At 47.4% G+C, this 7,518-nt stretch overlaps 1 protein-coding gene across 1 annotated transcript in view; it reads right to left on the minus strand.

Annotated features, from left to right (window-relative positions):
* Nucleotides 1–7,141, minus strand: part of ADGRL3 (adhesion G protein-coupled receptor L3) — a 777,343-nt gene extending 770,202 nt beyond the window's left edge. Inside the window, exon 1 of the mRNA XM_081813155.1 lies at nt 5,836–7,141. The gene's annotated coding sequence lies outside the window, so the exon portion shown is untranslated. The remainder of the gene's footprint in view (nt 1–5,835) is intronic.
* Nucleotides 7,142–7,518: the final 377 nt, after the last annotated feature.

Below are 7,518 nucleotides of genomic sequence, written 5' to 3' on the forward strand. Positions count from 1 at the left end.
TATATGAAATTTTCAAATTTAACAGCATTTTAAGACATACTGTAAAGCAATGAGGTGAAACAATTGCTTTCTGAATCACGTGGGAAGTTGATTAAAGTTTCCTGGGACCCTCCTGAGATTTAGTAAAAATAATAATAATGACAGTAGCAAACAGTTGCATCTCTATTATTATGTGCCCAGAACTGTTTTAAGCACTTGGCATGTATTTTCCCTTTAAATCTTCACAAAAACCTATGAATTAAGAAAAAATGTATGGGGGCCCCTGGGTGGCTCAGTTGTTAAGCGACTGGCATTGGCTCAGGTCATGATCCCAGGGTCCTGGGATGGAGCCCTGCATGGAGTCCCTGCATCAGGCTCCCTGCTCCGCGGGAAGCCTGCTTCTCCCTCCCACTCCCCCTGCACGTGTTCTCTCTCTCGCTGTGTCTCTCTCTGTCAAATAAATAAATAAAATCTTAAAAAAAAAAAAGAACAACTGTATGTCCATTAAAATACATCAGGAAATTGAGGCATAATCCAATATCTTACCCAAAGTCAAACAACTTATCAAACCTAGGCAAACACACCACAGAGTCCCTTCTCTTTACCACCACACCATTCTGTGTCTCCAGATATGAGAATATCAAGACCTGGGACCCATATTTTGAATATTTTCTATAGCTCCTCTGCTATTATTAGGCTGGAGACCGGCATTTTTAAAGTTTTTATTTCAGTAACTGGGGACCAACAAAAAACTAAAAACAAGCTTTCTACATTGGAAAAAGAATACTGAAAATGTCAAGTAATAAAATATCCAACCTACTTGTGTCTTTTTAAAGTCTGAACAGTCTTATTTTCTTATCCTAGATGACTCTTTATATGGTCAGATGGGGTACAAGGCATAAGTACAAGGAGACAGATCTTGCAAAAGTCAACACCAGAGGTTCTCAGACTCTCTGGTCCCAGGACCCTTTCACATGCTTAAAAATTGATGACCTAAAGCAACTTTTGATTATGTTGGTTACAGCTATCAATATTTATGAACTAATAGTTAAACTGGGAAAATTTTAAAACACAAGAATATACAAGCACACATGCCATATTCCATCAGAGCGATGATGTGATCACAGTTCACATGCCTTCTGGAAAACTCCACGGTACACTTGTAAAAGTACGAGAGTAAAAGGCAAATATCATCACAGCATTGTTACAAAAATGTTTTCTTTTTACGCACTCTCTGAAAGGGTCTCAGGGACCCACACATTTCCCCTGAACGCTCTCACTTTGAGAGGAGAGAACTACCTGTTCTACAAAATAACGGACCCACAAGTTTTCCCAGAAAGAAATATCCAACTGGGGGATTTAATTTTCCATCTCAGAAATAATTTTCACAGTAAACAGAATTACCACCAACATCATTCCATTTAGATTCTTGAATAATATGGACTAAATGTTAACGTCTTCTAATATGTATATGTAATCACTCTTATGAAGAAATTCATTAATATTAAACTAAATTCTTGTTTTAACTGTCAATAAGACATAAGCAAGACATAAATTATTAAGATCTATAGAATCTGTTATGATCAAATATAAGAAGAACTCTCCCTCTTCACCCGCTCCCTAAAACAAATGGGGAATTCCAATTAATTCTGAGTACGATGACTAATTTATTTATGTATTTGTTAGTACATGAGTAAACTTCACAATTCTAAGAAAAATGTCATACCTGGTTACTTATGCAGTAGTAGAATTAATTTTAGTGGGCCACAACAACACTCAGACAGAATAACATTAAAAGGTTTTGGGGGATATATGCACATCTTAGGACTCATAAATGCTATCCAGAGGCATGCTCACATTACTTTCTCACACTGGCCAATAAACAACAATATCAAAATCACAATGAATGAAAAATAGGGATTTTTCTCCCCACTGATCAACAACAACACACACACACACCCCACACACACAAATGGAGATAACAAAGGGAAAATGTCAGGAGGACCTTACTTAATTTGAATGTTTTAATTTATATTTTATTATAAAATAAAGTATTCTATAAAGAAATTCATTTGCATAAAAGACAAGACATTAATGCAATAATAGTCTACGTGTAAATATGTCCTTGAAGGCAAACAAAGGCTAAACTACAATATAGCCTCTGTCTTTAGGGTTTCTCCCTATGTGAACAAATCCATATTTGAATGTAATGCAAATCTCAGAAATCTAAGGGAAAATAGCCATTTGCAAAGCTTAAGGAAAGATCACCTCCCTCTAATTCCAACTGCTCTAGCCATCCACACCATGCTAAATTTAGGCTGCATTTCTCAAAATTGCTCTTTGTTCTTAAATACAAAAATCAATCAGTTTTCCTTGCTGATTTCTGGGCAAAAATGCCCCACTTGTAACAGTAACTGTCACTCCTAGTTGGCAACCCCTTTCAGAGAGTTTCAACCGGTGGTTAAAGTGGTCCAAATGAAATCTAACAAACAATTGAGTTTAGCATTATATTATTTGACTAACTTCAATCCTTTTGCTTTTATAACATTTTTAAATCTCCTGTCTAGGATTTCCTAGGCTATAGCTCACCAAAGAATCAAAGGTAAATCAAGACCATAAAAAATTTGTCTTTCTTAATTACTAGAAACAATGCCAGCCACGGTAGCTGGAGCCAGTACGTCTCATACTTGCTATTATTCCCCGTAGAAAGGAATATTTAAATCTCTAAACTGTAAGAAGATCATTAAGAAAACCTTCCATTCATATTTTTGAGGAGAGCTCTCAATCTGAAGGATAATCACACCAAGCCACTTAAAATGAGCCATCAAAAGCATTTACCCATCAGGCAAATCACATGCTGGTTTATCACTCTTCAGGCCAGGGATGCCCGATTCAGCCTAACAGTTCTAAGAAATATTTGAATATTTCACATAAACCTTTATACTAATCACTCCTCCCATCCCGACTTTATAGAAACAGTCCAGATAACCATATACACCAATGGAGCAGGTTATTGAATATTTAGAGATACAGAAGTGCTATGGAATGGCATTCAAGCACTCTGACACATTCACCTTCAGCTAAAGACAGCACAATACACTGACAGACACAGTTCTAATGACATCAGGACCTGTGGAATGTATGACTGCTAGGAAACACATGCTGCTAGGAAACAAAGAACAGATCTGATCAAATCTTCTAATGTAAGGACTGGGAATCATTGTGATTAGATCTTCTAAAATGAGGACAAGTGTTCTTTAATCTTCGGAAATATTTACAAGTATAAAGACCGTAACATATATCCTCTAGAAATGAAACAAATATATGAAGCTAGATTCTCATACATTAAATCACAGTTCTCTAAGTTTTCTATTAAGATGACAGCCACTAGCAATAGCGCATAAAAATATAACTTAATCAAAGTCAGGTATCAATGATTCTGTATTCCTTTTTTTTTTCAGCCTAAGCTTTTTCAAGAAGTCAAGATCTTTAAAAAAAATAAATAAATAAGGAATCTAGAAATTATAGTACCTAGAAAATAAGTACCATTTTACATTTACAGTGCTATACTTTTAAAAACAAAATAGAACATAGTCATTTGCACCAAAATCCAAAGCAGTCAAAGCTAATCTACAACTAAGAAATTTAATAGCTTTTAATTATTGAAACTGAAAAGCAGTTTAGCTTTTTAACTTTTTAAAAACTGTTTATCTTCGTATATTTTTTAACCCTTGCTTTGATTACAAAAAAAAAAAAAGAGTGAAACAAAGCTGAGAGATATTTCAACACAAATATCCTTTTAGCTCCTACACAAATTATTTGAAAACCTCTTGATGCTGCTATAAAAGAACTGACAATTCTAACTGTAATCCACAAACAAACTGGGTGCCAGAACTCCAGGTCATTTAGTACCATTACAGACTGAAAAACGTATCAGGGAAATCTGGCTAAATTCTATTTAATGTCATAGGGAAATGAAGAACATTCTTCAAGTAAAAAATTACTAAAGAGGTGTTTCTTTGTAGATTCTACGATGACATCCTTTAGTGCCGATAGCTCATATGACAGTAAATTAGCAAACCGCCTATTTACTTCAGAGCAAAACACAGAAGGCAGTTTTTCCTTCCTGCCAGCGTCTATGCGTCTCTTCATTTCCCCAGCAGCTGGCTGGAAGGATGTAAAATCAGAGGTGCAAGAAGGCTTACACTTCCTAGTGAGTAATCCACCCAGGAAAGTAAACAGGACAGACACCACCAGGTTGGGCTTTAAAGGAGAGTGCGGCAGGACTGCTTACACCGTTGTTTACAATGTGCTCCAACTACCGCAGGCAGGATCACACACTGGCACAGGGAGGAGACACCCAGAGGTGGCTCACACACCTAGAGTTCGCCCAATTGCTGTGATATCTCTGGCCATAAAGCAGTGCACGTTTCTATCAGAGTGAGGGAAGTGACCGGAGAATTCCAGAGACCAGGGGTTATTCTGGCTTGACTCGGTTATTTCAATCTGCTCGAGAGATGACTGTTCTATCCCTTGGTCCTCATCAGGGCCAATCTGGGGTGCGTCGAGCGCTGCACCAGAGACACGCGCCGCACGCATCTCGCGGAAATGCTCCTCACTGGGGAGAGGGAACACTGTGAGGCTTCCTCGCAACCCCTATGGGGCCCCGCGGCCTCCTCAAACCAGATTTTCTAGTTAAGCGGATCCCAGGCGATTTCGATAAGAAAGCTCAGCTCAAGTAGCATCAGCTCTACCATCCCCACAAATACCTCCCGGCCATCCCCCGGAGCGCGCAGGAACGCGCACACACTGTCACGCACACGCTGACAACACAGCCAACTAGCCCTGGTAGCAGAGGTCGCCCCCACCCCTACCTATACACCCACCCCCCTATAGCTGGGGCCCTGGCACGCTTAGCCCCTGAGCTCCGACAGGGGACCAGTGGCGGGGGCGCGGTGGCACCAACACTCCGCTGCAGCCGGAGCGTCCCCTTCTCCCGTTGGAAGCTCCCGGGCGCCTGCCCTCCTACCTGTAACCCAATCGACCGCGGACACCAATGCTCTTCCTACCCCGCCCTGGCATCCCGGCTGCCCGGATTCGTGCAACACCGTCCCCCGCCCCGTGCCCACTCCCAACACCGCGCCGCCCCGGGCCACCCACGAAAGTAACAGCTTCCTCCAACCAAAACCGCCTAACAAAGCCTGGGCAAGCAGCTCTTAACCAAACTGCCGTGAAGGGGACACAACGGGCGGGGTGCGAAGAGGCAGCACGGCTATACGACTCAGGGGCGCGACCTGGGCAAACGCGGCCCCTATGGATGCTCCAGACAGGCGTCTAGGAAGGATCGCAGTGAGCTCGCCGCCCCTCAGTCCCCATCACCCCAGAGTCCAGCTCTCACCCGGTCCCTGTCGGTTATCCAGCCCTCTCCCGCCTCCAGCGGCACCAGGTCGGGCCGATGGAGAGAAGGCGCCCCCTGGTCTGTTTTCAGCCCCCGCCAAGGGATGACACTGGGGTGAGAGAGGAGAGAAAATTCCCGGGGTGGAAATTCCAGTTCCGATTCCCAGCGTGTTGAACTGTGAATGTGCCGGGTCTGCTCTCCCCTTCATCCCTCTCGGCCGCCAAATCGCCCAATTGCTGGAAAAACCTCAACCCGTGCCAAACCCCAGTGCCCACCAGCCAGGAGGCTCCCTTCCCAACCCGCATCACGATCGGATGAGTGTGTGTGCGGGCGTGTATGTGAGTGGGTGGGTGAGTGTGCGTGAATCCCGCACCCCCTCGGTTGCCCGCCCCGCGGACGCCACCGCCTGCGCTGGGCCAGGGCCACCACTATTAGGAAGAGTGAGAAGAATAAATTACCTTTCGTAACCGCCGGTCCCTGAGATCGTCCCATCAGTTTGCTCAACAACCTGCAGCCGGGTGCAGTTTCCACAATCCAGCCATGGAGCCTGGGGCAAAAGACCGGCCGGCCCCAGAGAAGACACCCCACCACACGCGGCAAAGAATGACACCAAAGCGCAGAGAAGGCAGCAGGAGGGTGGAGACCCCGGCCAAAGAAACAACAACAAAAAGTCTCTCCTTCCCCCTTTCTTCTACTACACAGCCTTGGCGAAAGGTCGGAAAAAAAAAAAAAAAAAAAGAACCAAATGTTTGTCTTCCTTTACGTGTTCTTGCTTCAAACACACCAGGGGGTAAAAACGGAGCAAAGAGAGAGGAGGGTTCAAATGTCTCTCCCAGTCCACAGTTGCACAACTTCGGAGTCGGGCTCAGTCTCCAGCAGCAGCCGAGACCCAAGCGGCAGCTAGTAACATGCGGCAGTCATAGCTGAGGCTGCTTCTCCTGCTCCTGCTGCGGCCGCTACCGCCGCCGCTGCTGCTGCCGCCGCTTAAGAAAAGACGCTGCTGAAGAGACCAAAAATCTTCCACCATCCCCCCAGCCGATCTTTATATCCAGTTCTCCCACCCCACCCCCTTCGCCTTCTTTTTCTTCTTCTTCCTCGTCCTCCCCTTTCCGCTTGGGAAAGGGCGCAATGGAATAGGTAGGGGGAGCCGCGAGAGCCTGGGGTGGCTTCTTCTCCGCCAAACCCGCCTCCTTCTCCTGAGGTTTTCCCCCGCGGAGGGTCTCCTCTCGTGCCCGCAACCTGCGCCGAGAGCCGGAGCGAGGGCCACGCAAACTCCTTCCCGGGTGCACGGTGGGGGCGCGCGGGCGGAGCGGGCGCCCGGCCGCTGAGGGCTGCGTCCCGGGGGTCGCGGAGCCCGGAGCCCGCGGGGTGGCCGATTAGCTCGCCGGCCGGGCCGGGCAGCTGAGGGCATGTGGGAGCTTCATCGCGCGGCCCCGAGCTCCGCGCCGCCGCCGCCGCCTCTTCGGTTCTTTCTCTTCTTCGACTCTCCGAGAGCGAGCAATGCTCCGGCGCTCTCCACACACGCACACTCACACACGCGCACACACGAGCAAGCTCCTGCCAAAGCAAACCGTGCAATCCGCGCGCGCGCACACACCCGGAGAAAGAGGACGGAGGCAAAAAGAGAAGAAAGAAAGGGGAGGGGGCGAGTCACAGGCGGCAGCAGCAGCAGCTGTCGGAGCGGAGGCAACGAGCAGTCCGGGAAAAACCAGCAGCGGCAGCGGCGGCAGCCACCCGGACCAGCGGCAGCATCTGCATCCCCGCTCTTGGGAACTGGGGCGAGCGGTGCCGGGCGACCAGGCGACCCGGCGACGCGCCGAGAGCCGGCCGGAGCGCGGGCGCGCGGGGGTCGTGCAGCCTGCGCGCGGAGGACGCAGCCGGGGCCCGAGCCGAGGCCAGAATGAGCCGCGGGCTGGCGAGCGCCAAGAGCGCCGAGAGCCGGGGAGGGGGCTCGCGCGGGGGGGATGAGGGTGGCACGTAAAACCCGGATCTGGAGTGCACTCGGGCTCCGCCGCGCGGACTCCACCTAGCTGCTCGGCAAACGCTTGGAGGTGGGAATGAGAGGGCTGCTACATGAGGCTTCCCTTTCAGGGTTTGTCAAACAAAGGGTACCTCTCCTCCCGGCTTTGAGGCACGATTCT

Source organism: Leptonychotes weddellii, chromosome 2, assembly GCF_054177405.1.
Source record: "Leptonychotes weddellii isolate Sample4059 chromosome 2, ASM5417740v2, whole genome shotgun sequence".
Classification (NCBI taxonomy): domain Eukaryota; kingdom Metazoa; phylum Chordata; class Mammalia; order Carnivora; family Phocidae; genus Leptonychotes; species Leptonychotes weddellii.